The following is an 18,081-nucleotide window of genomic DNA, read 5'->3' on the forward strand; positions in this document are numbered from 1 at the left end:
AAATCAACTGGTTGCATTGCATCCATGTTGATAAAAGGTAGTACTTTAGTCAATTTCTTTGAAACTTACACATGTGCCTTGACTCATGAGGAACACATGTATCACGTTGACCAGTAAGCTCCGCCCTTAGATTGTCCGCAATTTTGAGCAGTTTGAAAAACACTTAAACCCAGGATTTTCAGCTATTTGCGTGAAACTGTATCATCTTTGTGATCTCTTTTTTCACAGGTCTTGTCTGTTGGTCCAATGGCTTCTCCCTTAAGTGAGTGCCTCATGACCGCAAGGTTGCCGGTTCAAGCCTCACTTGATGCAGACTCATTTAAGTTGAATTGCAAAAAACATGACTGTATCAATGAATACATGTGCAAACGGTAAAGATAACATGAAATGCTTATTTGAGAGGGTATGTTTTTGCAATGTATGACATACTTCATTCTGAAAATAGCCGATCTACAATCTCAAAACTTTTCAGATAGCAACGTGTTTCTGAGCTTGTAGATCGGCTGCTTTCACTGGTTCACTTTTATCTTCAACAGACAACCTCAGCCTGGACAAAGCTATAGCACTATAGGTAGTGTTGCAGCCTGTCAATCCGAAGGTTGAGGGTTCGATTCCTGTTAATGGCAATAGGTTGAGACGTCCAATCAATCCATTCTGCTTCCATCTCTCTCTCTCTCTCTTCAATCTATTCCGTTTCCATGTCTCTCTCTCTCTCTTCAATCTATTCCGTTTCCATGTCTCTCTCTCTCTCTCCAATCTATTCCGTTTCCATGTCTCTCTCTATCTCCAATCTATTCCGTTTCCATGTCTCTCTCTCTCTCTCTCTCCAATCTATTCCGTTTCCGTCTCTCTCTCTCTCTCTCTCTCTCCAATCTATTCCGTTTCCATGTCTGTCTCTCTCTCTCTCTCTCTCTCTCCAATCTATTCCGTTTCCATGTCTCTCTCTCTCTCTCTCTCTCTCTCTCTCTCTCTCTCTCTCTCCAGTCTATTCCGTTTCCATGTCTTTCTCTCTCTCTCTCTCTCCAATCTATTCCGTTTCCATGTCTTTCTCTCTCTCTCTCTCTCCAATCTATTCCGTCTCTCTCTCTCTCTCCAATCTATTCCGTTTCCATGTCTCTCTCTCTCTCTCTCTCTCTCTCTCTCTCTCTCTCTCTCTCTCTCTCTCTCTCTCTCTCTCTCTCGACTTACGCGTCTCCTCGGAACAGAAACCAGTGAAAATAGCCGATCAACAATCTTACAACCTTTCAGATAGCAACATTTATTATTATTATTTATTTATATTTTCAATGGTTTCTGTTCCGAGGAGACATACAATTTCTCTATCGGTAGATGGTTAGGGAACCAGTGATCTAGAGTAGTTAGCGAAACAAAGGCCTGGTCCGTCAGGGACGGAAAGACTTATATATATCAACAGACACTACCAGGACTATCATATCTCTAGCTCAATGAGAAGAAAGGCAGCCTATGAGTCCGGAGGTCACCGGTTCGATCCCTGTCCCCGACGATGTGTTGAGGCGATCATGATGATCTGTCTCTCTCTCTTCAGTTTCCATGTCTCTCTCTCTCCAGTTGCATGTCTCTCTCTCTCTCTCTCTTCAATCTATTCAGTTTCCATCTCTCTCTCTCTCTCTCTCTCTCTCTCTCTCTCTCCAGTTTCCATGTGTGTGTCTATCTCTCTCTCTCTCTCTAGTTTCCATGTCTCTCTCTCTCTCTCTCTCTCTCTCTCTCTCTCTCTCTCTCTCTCTCTCTCTCCATCTCACGTTTCCTTGTCTCTCTCTCTCTCTCTCTCTCTCTTCAATCTATTCAGTCTCCATGTCTCTCTCTTTCACTGGCCCCGTGTTATCGCTGCTTGCAGCTATATTTTTCCTTATTATTGATTTTTATTGGACTGCTAAATTGCAGTTCAGTGATTTTTATTCAGCCAATTAGAGGTTAAATGTAATTAGTAATTGTATACATCAGCCTCATCAGATTCTTTGTTGTATCTATAGGGCTGTACCAATATATTGGGATCAGGCATCCAATGCTCATTTGGTATGTTCTTGCACTCTAGTTCAATGACGTGACGTGCACGTCGCTTAACACCTACACTGCAAGTCACACAATGGACAATTGATATGCATCTAGGCTTATTCCTATGTTAATTCGCTAGGTGTGAGTCGGGAGCCTTTGAAAACTTTGTTGAGGTGCGAATTTAAAGTAGTTTTAAATCTATGCGTGTGCCTGCGTGTGCTCCTGGTCAAATAGGTTCCGGCACGGCGTGCAAGGCCGTCCAGTGAGCATTGCACCCCTGATTGGGATGTACCGACATATTGGCTGTATATATATATGTATATATATATTGTATCCGAGTAGCTCATTCGGTAGAGCTCTCGTACCACAAGGTCATGGCTTCGATTCCGGGCACCGCCAACTCAGTGTATGAGTAGCACGGCTTGGGTGCGGCAAGTCGTGCGGTAAGTACTCCGAGCCGATGGTAGGTGTGGCGCTCCACCTCAGTAATCCATCTCTCAGGGGTCTCTAGCGCATTGTAACAGGGATAGACTCCTGCGTTCTCGGCTGATACCGACAATAGGCCTCTCAAAACCTACTGCCTTACTCCCTTGCTGTATATCGGTATCGGATGATATTTGCCTCGTTGACTGCCATTGGCATATCGGCAAATGAGTTAACATTTACCGATGGCAGTGGCCATCGCTAGCTATGTTGGTGTGTTGAAGATATGCTGAGGATTTGGAACAAGATACGTTTTTAAATGAAGATGAATGTTTCCCTAGCCCAAAGGGGGGGGGATAACAATGAAATATCGGCCAAATTGTTATTTGAACACATTGCCTGCCAAACGTCCTTTCAAATCCAAGATCCTTGGACTGAGAGAAGAAGTCTAGAACCGGACTTGACGTCATCCCCAAAAAAAGTTAACCGGTTCAGTCCCATGTTATGAAATTTAGAAAAACACATGTAGCTCGGATTTCTTCTCTTGTGTGCCGGTGGAAAGCAGAGTTTCCTTGTGTTTCCATGGAGACATTGTTTGTTTACATCCTGTTTACATCCGGGTTGAAAAAAAAAGGTCGCCGCCTAATCTAAAAGACACAAAATAAGGTAATAGTCCAGGCATTTTAAACAAAAATGGGGGTCAACCTCCCACTAATTGCAACAAAACCAAACTCAGCAGATTTTTTATCCTCAATATGTCCTGAATCACAGAAAAAAAGTCGCAAGGAATCGTATGAAGGGAAAGTTTTGAAAATGACCTGTAAGTATAACCCTACCAAAAACGCTTTTTGGCCCTTTCTGTTAGATTTGACCATGTTGTATTTCCTTGTAGCAAAACAAGGATACAGAATATCAGTGACAAGAATGTATTATGATCACATAATCACACAACTCAAGTACTGATCAAACAACTCAATTAAAATATGCGCACACAATATCACACTACAGAATTACATTTTCATCCTCGTCACAGTTAGGGCTTTCACCAACTAGTCGACTAGTCGACTAGTATAACCACTAGTCGACCTTGTTGGTACTAGTCGAATAGTTGATTGAAAAAAAATATATAGTAATGGCCCATCTTACTATTATTATTATCCTCCTGACTTTATTTTTTATCAAAAGGGGGTCAAAAGTATGCCCAATAAAAGCCTATTATTGGGCAATGGGGATCCTTGGAGACGCTGCTGTGGTGCTGTGCTGCTGTGCCAGAAGCGCTTCCCTTAAAACGCCATAAAAATAAGGGCAGGAGGATAATAATAATAGTAATATAGTAGTAGGATGGAATTAAAACAATGCCCCCCCTAAAAAAAAAAAAATGTAAATTTCGACTAGTCGACTACCACTGGGTCAAATTAGTCGACCTGTAAAAATCTTTAGTCGTGAAAGCCCTAGTCACAGTGCATCTCTATTGAGTTAGTGCAACTGGACCCTCTGCAGTGTCCACATGCCGGAGTGTACTCAATATTTTTCTTTTTGCATGTGTATCTCAGGGTGCTGCAGTCAGCCTGGCAATTCCACTTGATGACCCGCAGAAGCTTTTTTGGAGCAAGGGGTAGGGTAGTCTGAATTGGCACAAACCCCTCATCACATTTCAGTATAGGCATTATACAAAATGACCTAGGACAAATTGCAACAGAACCTCTTTCAACTTTTTTTTGTTTCATAAATATGTTAGTAATAACATATCAGAAATCCTAACAAATCCCAGTGGTGGAACATATTGAAAAATGCTTAAATAGGTGATGTCACAATTTTCCATTGATGTCCATTTTCCATTGATGTTAAAAAAGGATTTGAGCATGTTATCCACAAAAAAGGTTCAATACTGCCCACTATCAACCAGAAACTGTTGGATGCAGTACAGAAAGTGAAATAAACTTATTATTATTATTATTATTATTATTGTTATTATCATTATTATTATTATTAATATTAATATTATTATTATTATGAAGTGAATTAAAAATGTTTTTTATATCAGAACATAATTTTCTTTTTGTATTACTAAACCCGAAAATAGTCTGGCACTGTGAACTCCACCTGATGCTTCGGAGGACAATCCCTGATCGAAATATGGTGAACTTGCTCAAACCGCAGCTTCACTCTACAGACCAGTAATGGCTCAGAAGACTGAGGAATGGTATTCCGTAAGGGTCCGTTCACTCCGCAATGCTCTTTAACATCTACATCTATGACCTACCAGATACAACATAAAAAAAATATGGTTATGTGGACGACCTAGCCATCATGCTGAGATGACTAACATGGAAGCAAAGACCAACAGGGTGGCCATAGCTGAATGGGTAGAGAGCCCGCCTCAGAAGCAGAAGGTCTCAAGTTTGATTCCCGGCCCTGCCAAGTTGTTGAGGTGTCCCGATGGCCTGTGCAATACAATGAACACTTCTGTAACTGAAAACGTAATTTCTCCCACGGGATCAAATAGGTCTAATCATTATTGAAGGTGATGGAAGACGGTCTCAGTCAAGACATGGGCACCATGGTAGCCTACCTCCGCAGGTGGCGTCTGTAGCTCAGCATTGGCAAGACAGTGTCGGCGGCATACCATCTTCACAACAGAGAAGCAAAAATAGGTAGGGCCAGGAATCGAACTTGAGACCTTCTGCTTCTGAGGCGGGCTCTCTTCCCATTCAGCTATGGCCACCATGTTGGTCTTTGCTTCCATGTTAGTCATCTCAGCATGATGGCTAGGTCAGTGCTTGTTAAAAAAAGAAGAAAAACATCTTAAGTAAATGCAGTGCTTTACATCAACAAATTCACATGCTCAATTCACATGCTCAGTGCTTCACATAAGATATGTATATGAAATGAACATGAAAACCGAGTGCATACTAATGCATAACATACAGAAATGGCACTTGAAGTACTTTTTTTAACAAGCACTGTAATGCATCCAACACAGTTTCTGGTTGATAGTGGACAGTATTGAACCTTTTGTATGGAAATTAAACAAGAAAACATGCTTTAATTTTTTTTTAATATGGGCGTCAATGGGAAATTGTGACATCAGCACATCACCTATTTAAGCATTTTTCAATATGTTTCACCTCTGGGATTTCTTAGGACTTTTTTGTTTTGTTTTGATAACTAACATATTTATGAAACAAAAAAAGTTCAAAGAGTTTCTGTTGCAATTTGTCCTAGGTTAACCCATTATTATCCATAGAATGCCTATACTTGATATGCCTGTTTTGAATGGGCCACTTAATTGCAGCTTTCTAAAGATCCGCTCATCCAAACAAGTTCAAACTTGATACTGCGTTTCCCTGGGTCCCCAGCAACACACCTGACAAATGTCAACTTCATACAGTGTGCGGTTTTCAAGATATATAATTTTATATGTAATAATAGTGTCGATGGTGGCCATTTTGAATTAAAATAAATTTCCCTACATGCAATTCCTTGCGACTTTTTTCCTCTCATTCAGGACATATTTAGGACACAAAATCAGTTGAGTTTGTTTTTGTTGCAATTAGTGGGAGGTCAAGTGACAATATTACTGGACTATAATAACGCTAGCAGTGGCAGTGAATGTGTTAAACATTGGTATCGGTCCATAATTTCTATATCGGTGCATCCCTAGTTGTATCTTTTGTGACAGTGACTTGTCTGACAACAATCAGTCAGTCAGTTAGTCAGTCCTATGTATGTATGTATGTATGTATGTACTATGTATGCATATAGTGTAATACATGGCATTTGTATTGGGCAAAAACCTTCCCTCTTCATCAGCTATGCATCAGGAAGTACCGTGCAACCTTCACTCCCTGAGGGTTTGCATAAATAAGGCTGTATACGCAGCACGCACATCCGAGCGGGACTGCTGCTTCAGTGTCCGCAAATAAAGACAATAAACAAAGACAAAGCAATTACCGGAACTTAAAGGAACTGTCACATGGAGCCAAGGAGAGGCGCCGAGCGTCCCAAAACATATCCCCTGTCAAATTACCGCCTTGCCATGTTCCTCATTACTAATCCCGCGGAACGCGGTGGGATTGAGACGAGTCTGCATTCTCTGTAATTGCCTCGTCCCCGACGTTTGCATTGGCATGACCTTCGTTGATAGAAAAGTGCCTCATATCACCGTCTCCTAGTTTTGGACTTTTGGCAGAATGGACAGGCACCTCAGGATAAAGTAAAGTTTAAAAACATATCGTCTCTGTCGGGTGGAAACCTCATACGTCCAAAACTGTTACTTTTCAGGATTCAAATTCAAAAGTAGCAGATCTACAAGCTCGAAGCGCGTCGCTTCGCGCCACGTTTCGAGCTTGTGGATCTGCTACTTTTGCTACTTTTGTGTGACGCTGTAGTATGATCAAGTAGCATTATTTTACGAAAATACACAAAAAGTTAAAATATGTAGAAGAGGTTTCTGCCCGACAGCAACAATAGACCATACGATTGAAATGTGTGTAAATTGCACAAAAAGGGCCTGTGCCCAAGGTAATTTGTGGCCTTTAAATGAACTGCACTTTTTCTAATTATACTCAAGTGTTTTTGCAATCATCTTTTTATACGTTTGCAATCAGACTCAATCGTGTTGTCTACCCAGCCAAGGCTACAGCTCCCCACAGGTTTTCAAGATAACTCACATGTAATTATTAACATCATTATGTACATATAATGAATACTTTAAGGTTTAAGCAAATTGGAAAGAATATCTATATACCTCTATTTCTTCTACATGCTTTTTCTGGATTGCCAATGTGTCGTCTTGTATTCCATTTAGTCAAGGTTAACGCGGACACTCCATACTGTACATTGCTGATGAATGCAACGCACTTCTAATCACTGACGGTGCAGCCAAATAAGCTAGCAATCTCAAGGGCCTTGCGAGCTAAGCTTTCATACAGTAGCTACCAGTTAGTGCTATTACAAGAGCAATGCACATGCAGTCCATGGAACGATTCCACTGGCAGTATAGGGGAAGTGTTGGAACACAACAATCGAAACACCTGTAGTTGTTTTTTTGAGTACTCGTTAACGTATAGTGACTGAAGTACCATATTACGCAGTCTCTCACGTTTTGACCCATTAAGACCACATCCGTGTCATTCTAAGATGTCCTTGGCTAATCAAAAATAGCAGATCTACAAGCTCATAGCGTGGCACCGAGTGCCGCGCTATGAGCTTGTAGATCTGCTATTTTTCGATAAATCGTGATTTAGTTTTTGTAAGTCTTTGAATATATATATTTTTTTAAAGCAAACATTTTTAACTCAAATCTTTGCTTCAGGGGTCCGTGGCCAAATATATCATTTAATATCATTTTGGGTGGACCTTTGACATGAGAAAAGTTTGAGAACCACTGATATTACCGCAGCATACGTTTTTTCAAAAAACTGTTAGGATTTAGAAGACATTTGTAGAATCCCCCAGAAGCAAAGATTTTAGTTAAAATGTTTAAAAATATTCAAAGATTTGCAAAGATTTTCAATTTTTTCAAAAAAATAGCACATCTACAAGCTCATAGCGCGGCACTCACACTCGCGCTATGAGCTTGTAGATCTGCTATTTTTGAATAGCCAAAGAAATCTAAAAATGACACAGATTATTTCCCGGGCTGGGGGGGGGGGGGGGGGCGGGGGCGGCACCTGTCAGCAGGGAGCGTTGGGCGAGACGAGTAGGACAAAGGCTCTATACGTCCTCCCGGTGGGGGCTCCTCACTGGCAGGTGAGTCGGTCGGATACAACAGCGGTGACAGCACAGAAATAAATGTGTGTGGGGAGGAATTAATTGGCATAAAACGACAAAATTGGGGAGAAATTGCCGTTTCAGTTTTCTTTCATTTTTTCAACTTTGCCATTCAATCACGCTGGAGGGCTGTGCTGGATATTCACTCGCGAGCAATTAATTTGTTTTGTTGTTTTCAGTTTAATGAAATGGATTATAGCGCACCAAGCACGTATACAATCCCCTCAGTCGCCACCCGCTAGGCAGTGGGGGGGAGGGGGAGCATGTCAAGTGCGCGCGTTCCCAAACCCACATCATGACTTAATCATATCAATTTGTCCTGCAGATCAGAACTGTCAAGATCAATACAAGACACCAAATAAGACAGGAGTACCGTACGTGTGTGTGTGTGTGTGTGTGTGTGTGTGTGTGTGTGTGTGTGTGTGTGTGTGTGTGTGTGTGTGTGTGTGTGTGTGTGTGTGTGTGTGTGTGTGTGTGTGTGTGTGTGTGTGTGTGTGTTGTCACCGGAGAGTGCCTTGCGTGTTATGCCATTGGAATTGCATCAGCGCACCCCGAGCCTGATGGAGACTAATTCCTTCTGTAGTGTGGGAGGAGATATAATCAGGTGCGAGCACGGTGACACGCCGGAATTAGAATGTAATTCGCGCCGTGCTTTGGGACAGCGGCTTCTCCGACCGACCGACCGCCTTCGCATTGAGATGCTAGCGGCGTAACGCAGTCGTGTCACGTGGCCTCGACTGCTGTCGCCACCACGTGCAATGTGACACGGAACTGAAGCAGCGACTTAGCAGCCGGAGGTCACTGGTGGGGCTGTCAGAAAACTGCAAGTGCCCCCCCCCCAATAATTGGCAAAAAACACTTAGATTTGACTGATAATATAACATTGAGTCCTCTCTTTTAGGCCCAACTGTGACGTCAAAGCTGATACACACACTATCTCTTGGATTTTGTATAACGTATAATGTCTATTCCAAAGTGCTACGCATTTTAAAATGACAGTATTTCTGCATTAATTAAAACGTGTCCTGGCTATTCTAAAGCAAATCTGGAGACTGGCAAGTCGGCCACTGTGTACTGGCTGACTGACAGGCCGTCAGGCATCAAATGCAGCATGGTCTCTTCTGTATATTTGGGTTTTCATAAATGTTATCTCATCAGTACAGTCAGTGCTGTCATCGTACATTGCATGAACGTGAAGTCGCCACAGACACTGGCATTCACATTCAAACTCGAATGCAGTTCTTGTATGCATATTTCTCTCCACTCGTTATGGACACGTGTTTTCCTTGTCTGCAACGGTACATTCATAGCCACTTTTAACCCATTCAATCCTTTCAAGCTATTTTTTTGACGCGTACCCGGATTGAACGGCCTAACCTGGCATCTCCCAATTTTGGGGATGTCAATATACAGTAGTAGGCGAACATTTTAAATTTCTCCCTCAAGAAATTTGCAAAAATAGCAAACATCTACAAGCTCACAACACTTTGCAATGCAGGGTAAGCTTGTAGATTGTCTATTTCCTCTCCTGCTTTTTAAGTAGGGCTTAAGTGGTAACTTTTTTTTGCAACCTCCTAGTTATTTTCTGAAACGACACCGTTGGGTTTTAAAGGGGAATAACACTCATTTTCAACATTGAACTATGTCTTTAATACACCTTGACATACAGAGCTTGACATACGCAAGGTGTACTTTTGGCTGAGGAGGGCGGAGCCAAAAGTACACCCTGCGTATGTCACTGATCACATGACCTCAATCAATTATCCAGTTGTAGGCAACATAGAAGGGGGGGGGGGACTTTTTTCTTATTTCCACACAACAGCTCTAAGGTGTATTAAAGACAGTTCAATGTTGAAAATGAGCGGTTAAAAGCAGCACGATCCCGCTCGAACGGGGGGACATCTGGTCAACCGCACAGATAATGCACAGTTGGCATGGTGGTCCGGTCCGATAAATGAGCGACCATCAGGGCAGAGCTTTGTATAGACAAACAAATTGTCTCTGAAGGGTGGAAACCTCATATGTCCAAAACACTCACTTTTCAGGATTCAAATTGAAAAGCATCAAAAAATAGCAGATCAACAAGCTTGCGGATCTGCTACTTTTGTGCGAAGTTGTAGTGTGATCAAGTAGCAGTGGTGTAAAGTGACTAAGTATATTTACTCAAGTACTGTACTTAAGTACAATTTTGAGGTACTTTTACTTTACTGGAGTATTTCCAATTGTCTATACTTTTACTTCTACTCCACTACATCTCCGAGGCAAATGTTGTTACTTTTACTCCACTACAATTATTTGAAAACTTTAGTTACTAGTTACTTTACAGATACAAATGATTACGTTATAAAACATACATTAACCACTTTAGCCCTAATTTATACCTGGGCTATTTGAAAATAGAAAAATAGCCGCGTTGTGAGCTTGTAGATCGGCTATTTTCAAACATTTTAGTACTTTTACTTTTGGTACTTTAAGTGCATTTTGATACCAATACTTTTGTACTTTTACTCAAGCAAAATTTTTAATTCCAAACTTTTACTTGTAACAGAGTACTTCTACATTGCGGTATCGATACTTTTACTTAAGTAAAACATTTGAGTACTTTTTCCCACCACTGTCAAGTAGGGCGTTCATTTACGGGAAAAAAACTCCAAAAGTTAGAATATGGAGATAAGAGGTTTCTGCCCTGACGGCGCCAAAATGATCCAGCCCGTTCAGATTTCAGCGGCTATTACTGTGTCTTTACAGCAGAGTCGATTGGCAGCGGTCTAATCCTCCTGGCCCACTATGGCACTTTATGGAGAGAGAGAGAGATAGAGAGAGTGAGAGAGAGAGAGAGAGAGAGAGAGAGAGAGAGAGAGAGAGAGAGTGTGGCAGGTGCGTTCTGCTCCGCCAGTATTGGCTCTTGAATTAATTACATCTCAGACAGAGAGCCCTGGACGGGGGCTGATATCGGGCTGAGAGTGCAGGGGACTCGCAAGTCATATTACCAGCAGGCAGATTTGAGGTATTAGACGAAAAATGAGTTCCATCTACAGTTAATGGTTTCATATCCGTGCCACGTTCCCCTCTGTTCCCTCCACTCTGTCCTTCCCTCTCTCTCTCTCTCTCTCTCTCTCTCTCTCTCTCATATGTCTGTCTGCCTTTTTCTCTCTGATTATCTCTCTCTCACACACACCTTTATCGGAACAAAGCATGGATGAAAAAAGAACAAAGCTACACGAAGGCTACGATCAAAAGTCTTTGCCATGTGGGTCGTTTATCATAATTTCCTCCCCCGCGCGCGTTGGCCGAGGGTCTCTCGCGACGCGATATAGCCTCCGATCATGTGTCAAAACGCCGAATGAAGACATAGCTTTTCAAGAAACAGCTCTAACAGCTCATTATCTATTCATAGAGGCAAAAAAAGAATTGTTCCTTTATTCACCCCCTCTCCCCGAAAGGCAAATATTATTTCAATCCTTCACGACGGAAATGGTTTAATTCACTTTGAATGTCTCTCTCTCTCGACAGGGCCTGAAGGCTGCTGCAGTGTGCTTAGTGAGAGAGGAGCTGAGCATTCTCTGCTATTCTACTCCTCACTTCTTCTGTGGAGAGAGATTCGGTAGCCATGGTATCATTTTAGTTTAAAGTTAAAGTTAGTTGCTGTCGGGCAGAAACCTCTTATCTCCATATTCTAACTTTTGGTGTTTTTTCGTAAATTAACGCCCCTATTGATCATACTACAGCGTCACACAAAAGCATCAAAAGTAGCAGATCTACAAGCTTGAGCTTGTGGATCTGCTACTTTTTGATGCTTTTGAATTTGAATACAATGTGAAATGTGTTTTGTAATTTATACAATTGGGGTGGTTTTGTCTCCCTGCTCTTCTATTGAGACATTTGTGTCAAAGGTCATGTCTCACCCAAACACAGGATCTGACACAAATTTTGACCTGATGGTCAAGATTCAATTTATCCCTGGGCCTGAGCAAGCAGGCAGGCTCTATTAGCTCAATGGTAACTATTTCAGCACTTGAGAAGGAAACCGGGTTCAAATCTGGGGTAGCAGAGGAAAGTTACATTGTGCAGCTTTAGCAATACCACAATGTAGACATAGTAAAAGGCCAGTATTCTAATTTGACTTGAGTAAAAGTACACAAAGTATTGATACCAAAATTCTAAATATACGTAAAGTAAAAGTAAAACATTTTCTAAATTTGTCAGACTTATTATTTTTTTTAAGCTGCTCTTCAAGCTCAACTAATTGGTTAATGTGTGTTTTGTAATCATCTAAATCTGCTAAATCTCTAAATAAACTAATAGCAATAATGGTTTCAAATAACTGTAGTTGAGTAAAAAGTAAAAAATTACCTCTGAAATGTAGTGGAATAGAAGTATAAAATATAAAAAGTATAAACCAAAAAAAAAGTTAATCTTCAAGTAATGTAAAAAATACCTCAAAATTGTACCTAAGTACTTTAGTAAATGTACTTAGTTGCTTAGTTTACACCACTGAAATCACAGCAGTGAAGCAACACATTGTGCACCAATGACCTTGTTGGTTGATGAGTCAGGGCAATTGTGCATCATTTAACCCTTTAAGACCGGGAACGCATCTGTGTCATTTTAGATATCTTTGGCTATTCAAAAATAGCAGATCTACAAGCTCATAGCGCGGCACCGAGTGCTTGTAGATCTGCTATTTTTGAAAAATAATCGTGAAAATGCGTGCAAATCTTTGAATATGTTTTTTTAACCGAACATTTGTAACTCAAATCTTTGCTCCTGGGGGGTCCCTGGAACAACATATTTTGAGATGGGGGTCCGCGGCCAAATCCGTATCATCTTGAACCATTGATATTGCAACCTTCTTCTGTTTCCTGGTCCTTTCAGACACTACAGCAGTGGTCCTCAAACCTTTTCATGTCAAGGACCCCCAAAATGATATGAATTTGGCCGCGGACCCCATCTCAAATATTTTGTTCCAGCTATATGGGGACCATCAGAAGCAAAGATTTTAGTTACAAATGTTCGACTAAAAAACATATATGTCAAAGGTTTGCACACATTTTCACGATTTTTCAAAAATAGCAGATCTACAAGCTCATAGATGAGCTTGTAGATATTATGGACATAACTACCGTAATCTGAACCGTATGTCAGAAGTTAATTTAATAGACATAACCACCGTAATCTGAACCGTATGTCAGAAGTTAATTGGCGAAACGGTGCATCTCGCCAGTTGCCTCACGCGGTGTGGTCTCTAATAATAAACCTTGTTCATGTGGAGGGCGACGTGACATATGACAGATGTTCGCCCCGCAGTAAAACAATTACTATATAACGTGTAGATGGTTGTTTACACTTTGCATGAGGATTCACAGTTGGATGTGATATAATGGACATTATCTTCTGAGAGGCGGCCTCTTCTATCACGCTGCAAATGCTTCCAAAGTTCACCTAAAGCAACGTTTATAACACACATTTTTCCTCCTTTTCATGCTGGCGACTCAAATTCAAGGCCTGAATTGATTCTCATTCTGTAGATTCACTAGTTCATTAATCTAGTGATTGATTGATTGATTGAATACTTTATTTAGAAAAGACATGGAAACAGTACATGGAAGTGCAATTTACAATACAAGGTCCTCTAATCGCTGGATCGCTCATAAAAGCACAATGGCTTATTTAAAATGAGATCCCCACGCACTCAAATCATGACGACATTTAAGAAGACAGACAAATATACACTACTATGTAGAACGTCATACAATCAGCTTACAGGTTACTGGTATGAAAAACAAGAAATATGTACACTATAGACAGTTCGAGGAGAGGGGGAGGTAGGTTAAGACTTTGACAGGGGAATTGCAGCCCCTGTTCATATTCAAAACTATCAAAAGTAGCAGATCTCCAAGCTCGAAACACGCCGCGTTTCGAGCTTGTAGATCTGCTACTTTTGATACTTTTGTGTGACGCTGTAGTGCAGGGTTCCCCAATAGGCGGCCCGCGGGCCATTTGCGGCCCGTGAGGGGCAACTGTCCGGCCCGCACCAACCCCTGTCACTTGGCTTGTGAAAGTTGCAGGTATGGTGTGTGTGATATGAAATGTGACACTGAAGTTTTTTTTTAATTTACAGTATGTAGCCCATGGTGACATCGGGGATTAAACACTTCTAATATATTAACAATTCCCCAAAATGTGCATTGCAATTTTCTTCTATAAATATCACACTACTAGGGCAGCCGGCGGTTCCGCGCGCCGCGCAAGGTGCCCTTTTTTTTTTACTTGAGCACCTGCCCCTCAAAATGTCTGTGCACGCCACTGGTTAACCGTTAGTATTAACCGGTTACCAATTTCTTAACGATTAACGGTTGGCCATCACTAGCTGCTGAAGATGCATACTTTTCAAGCACACTGTAACAACCAAATAAATGGTTGGTTCTCAACTTATTTAGTTTCAACTTTCAAGAGTGCATTGTTTCCTTGTGTGACCCTCAACACAGGATTTAAAGGTTTCATGACATGCTGGTTTTACGAAACGTTAAGTCTTTATCATGGTCCTTCAAACGTGTATTAAAAGGTTTTAACTGAAAAATCCCCTCCCCTGAGCCATGGCAGGGCCATGGCAGGTTTTTTCTCTCAGTGTTCTGAAGCCTTTTCAGCTGCAATGAAAAGAAAAACTATTTGCTTGCGGTTGTCGCTGTTGAGGGATTTTGCCTGTCAATCATCACCTCTACTCCGCGGGGAGGGGGCGGGATTAATGGACTTTGACAGCAAAGTCCACGGGCCAATCACAGCACGTTTCTGAGCCTAATTATTCCGAAAACCCACTGAATGTTCAAAGTTCCGTTTTTTTGGGTGTAATTGAGGTCAGAAAACCTAAAAAAAACCAAAAGAATCCCAGGGCTAAATTATGAGTACCACAACCAATAAAGATTATAATAATAATGGTGGTAAGAGCAGCAACAACACTAGTATCTGCACTGTCACTGGAGTAGCGGGAACGCCGCCCCCCAAATGATGCTTTATACTCCACTTCATCTCACTTCAAGGCAAATATCTTATGTTTTATTCCACAACAATTATTTGACTAGTTATTTTCAGATTTAGATTATTAATACAAAACATACATTATCCGCTAAACCTCTTTTCAATACTTTGTTTTCAAAAATACCACATCTACAACAGATCAAAATAGCCGATCTGCCATCTTCGAATAATTTTGATATTTTTTTAAACATTTTGCTAACAGTATATTTTGATGACAATACTTGTGTACGTTTACTCAAGTAAAACTGTGAATCCAGGACATTAACTTGTAACAGAGCATTTCGTCTCTGTCTATTGGAAACCTCACATGTCCAAAGCTGTTACTTTTCAGGATTCTATTTCAAAAAGAGCAAAAGTAGCGTACTATGTTTGTGTGACGCTGTAGTACGATAAAGTAGGGGTGTTCATTTACGTGAAAACGTCCATGTCTGCCCGACATGATTTCTACATTGTGGTATTGATACTTTTTACTTAAAATCGGAGAGTACCTCTTGTAGTAATAGTTGAACAATCTATCTGGAGTGGGGGTGTAGGGGTGGGGTCTGGGGGGGAGGGTGGGCTTGTCAGTCAGTCAAGGACCCGAGCCGTGTGAGAACGGATTAGGTTCCCCCCCACCACCACCACCACCACAGAGTACATTCCGGCAGCCATCCATGCTGACAACAACTAGAGAACTGAATCCTGTGTGTGTGTGTGTGTGTGTGTGTGTGTGTGTGTGTGTGTGTGTGTGTGTGTGTGTGTGTGTGACCCCAGCGCGGAAACCCCATGTCGAGTCCCTCTGGGCGAGAGAGAGAGAGAGAGGGAGGGAGTGTCGGGTGAAATGAAAGAAAGGCCATTAAATATCTCCCATGGCCCAGGTCCACCATCAGGGGCTGAATGAAATTGCATTACAAAAAGAGAAAGAATTGAATCCCCCCGTTTCTGCAGATGATGAGCAATGATGGGTTTCTTTAATACAGAAAGCAGAGAGAGCAATTATTTCCGCACAGCGGTGCGTGCGTAAGGTCTTGTCAGCCCCCATGATGGGGGTGCGCTGAGTGTGGGGTGTCTACTGTAGCATGGAGGAGCTGCCTGTGTGTCTGAGTGAGATCGCATCTGAAGTGTCTCGGTTGTCTAAAATGGGCAATTCCGTCCTAATCCAAAAAGTCAGGATAGATTTGTGCAGGCGGCTAATACAATATACCCCCCCCCCCCCCCTCACTTCTTGTTTTGTGTGACGTCTGATCTCAAAAACAGAAGCGCGGGGAACGGAGGCGAAGACAACGGATGCCACACTTGTCATGTCATAAGTTCCTCCTGAATTCACAAGATGGCAGGTGACACGTTTGAACGTAAACTATGATATTTTGATGACATTGTACAAAATGGCTTCTACTCACGGTGACGTTGAAAGCTACAAAGATTTCTCGATGCTAACACATTTCCTGCCAAGGACGCAGATCTACATCCATACTGATCCAACCGTTGACCGACGTAGACGTAGATCTACATCCATACAAAAACTAGAAAAAGTGCTCCTCGGAGCACTGCCAGACCCCTAGTGGTTGAAATCTGAAGATCAGAGCACTACGTCACGCGAAGCTTGGCCAATCAAGGGGACATGTAGGAAAAGAGGGACAGACCGACCGACCGACCGACCGACCGACCGACCGACCGACCACTAAGCCTCCTGTAGGCCGACCCCCTGGGTCTGGCAAAAAAAATCCACAATAGGGCACTCTAACGCAACTTAGGAATGATCCCTCGACGCTGATAGAAGGAGTGGACGGATGTGACGTCATCCCAAAAAACGTCACTTCCATCCATTCCGATTTGCAGAAAAACACTTCTAGCTCTGATAAAAAAAATTCGGGTGAAAACTGCTTGGGGTGAAAACAAGAAATTTTCAACGGGCGATAGCAGCAAAATGGCCGATCGCGGTAAAAAAGTTTGTGTTCCAATGGATAGACGAGACCCTCCCCCACCCACCGGACACTTTTTGTTTACATCCGCGTGCACGTCGTGCCTTCTGCGGCTCTCCAAAGATCGCCAAAACACGGTAAAAAAAACCGCTGGCACCAGCAGATGAAGCGAATGCATAGTACCTGGTGGTGAATGTGTTGTGATTAAATAATAATAGAGTTTTAGTGTTATGCGATTGCCATGAAACGCCCAGAATTCATCTTGGACCGCTTGAACCCAAGCGTCTGCATTTTTGAACGAACACATTCAGGGAAAACAGCCAATCTACAAGCTTCACAACACGATGCATTGTGAGCTTGTGGATCTGCTATTTTTGGCGAAGAGATTTGGTGTTGGGGGGAGGGGCGGGGGGGGGGGGGGGCAGACCTAGTACAGAGGAGAGACCCTGGTCAACTAAGCATCGCCTCTGTCAGGTGGAAACCTCATATGTCCAAAACTGTTGCGCGTGATGACCAGCGGAAAGATGCTAATGTCTCCGGTAGGAGACGCAAAGTTGACACTTTGAGTCTCCTACCGGATATCAAATTATCAAATTATTGGCTTAGGAATGCAACAAAAACACAAAAGTCTCCATGAATTCAAGTCTCCATGGGGTGTGTAATCGATAGAACTATCCCTTTAATAAGTATTTATCTGGATCTATCTAGATCAGGGGTCTTCAACAGGGGGTCCGGAACCCCTAGGGGGTCCTCAGAGTTACTATAGCCCAATCTTTGTGTGATAGGATTATAATTATTTACATTAACCAATTGAACCCGCTATTCTGAGGAGAACTTTAGCCAAAAATAGCAGATCTACAAGCTTGTATCGGCTGTTTTCGGCAAAGAGGTTTGATGTAGAGGGGAAAAAAGAGCCGAGTAAGTACAGAGTGAG

This window comes from Gymnoscopelus braueri, assembly GCF_963280865.1.
Source record: "Gymnoscopelus braueri genome assembly, chromosome: 19".
Lineage (NCBI taxonomy): Eukaryota > Metazoa > Chordata > Actinopteri > Myctophiformes > Myctophidae > Gymnoscopelus > Gymnoscopelus braueri.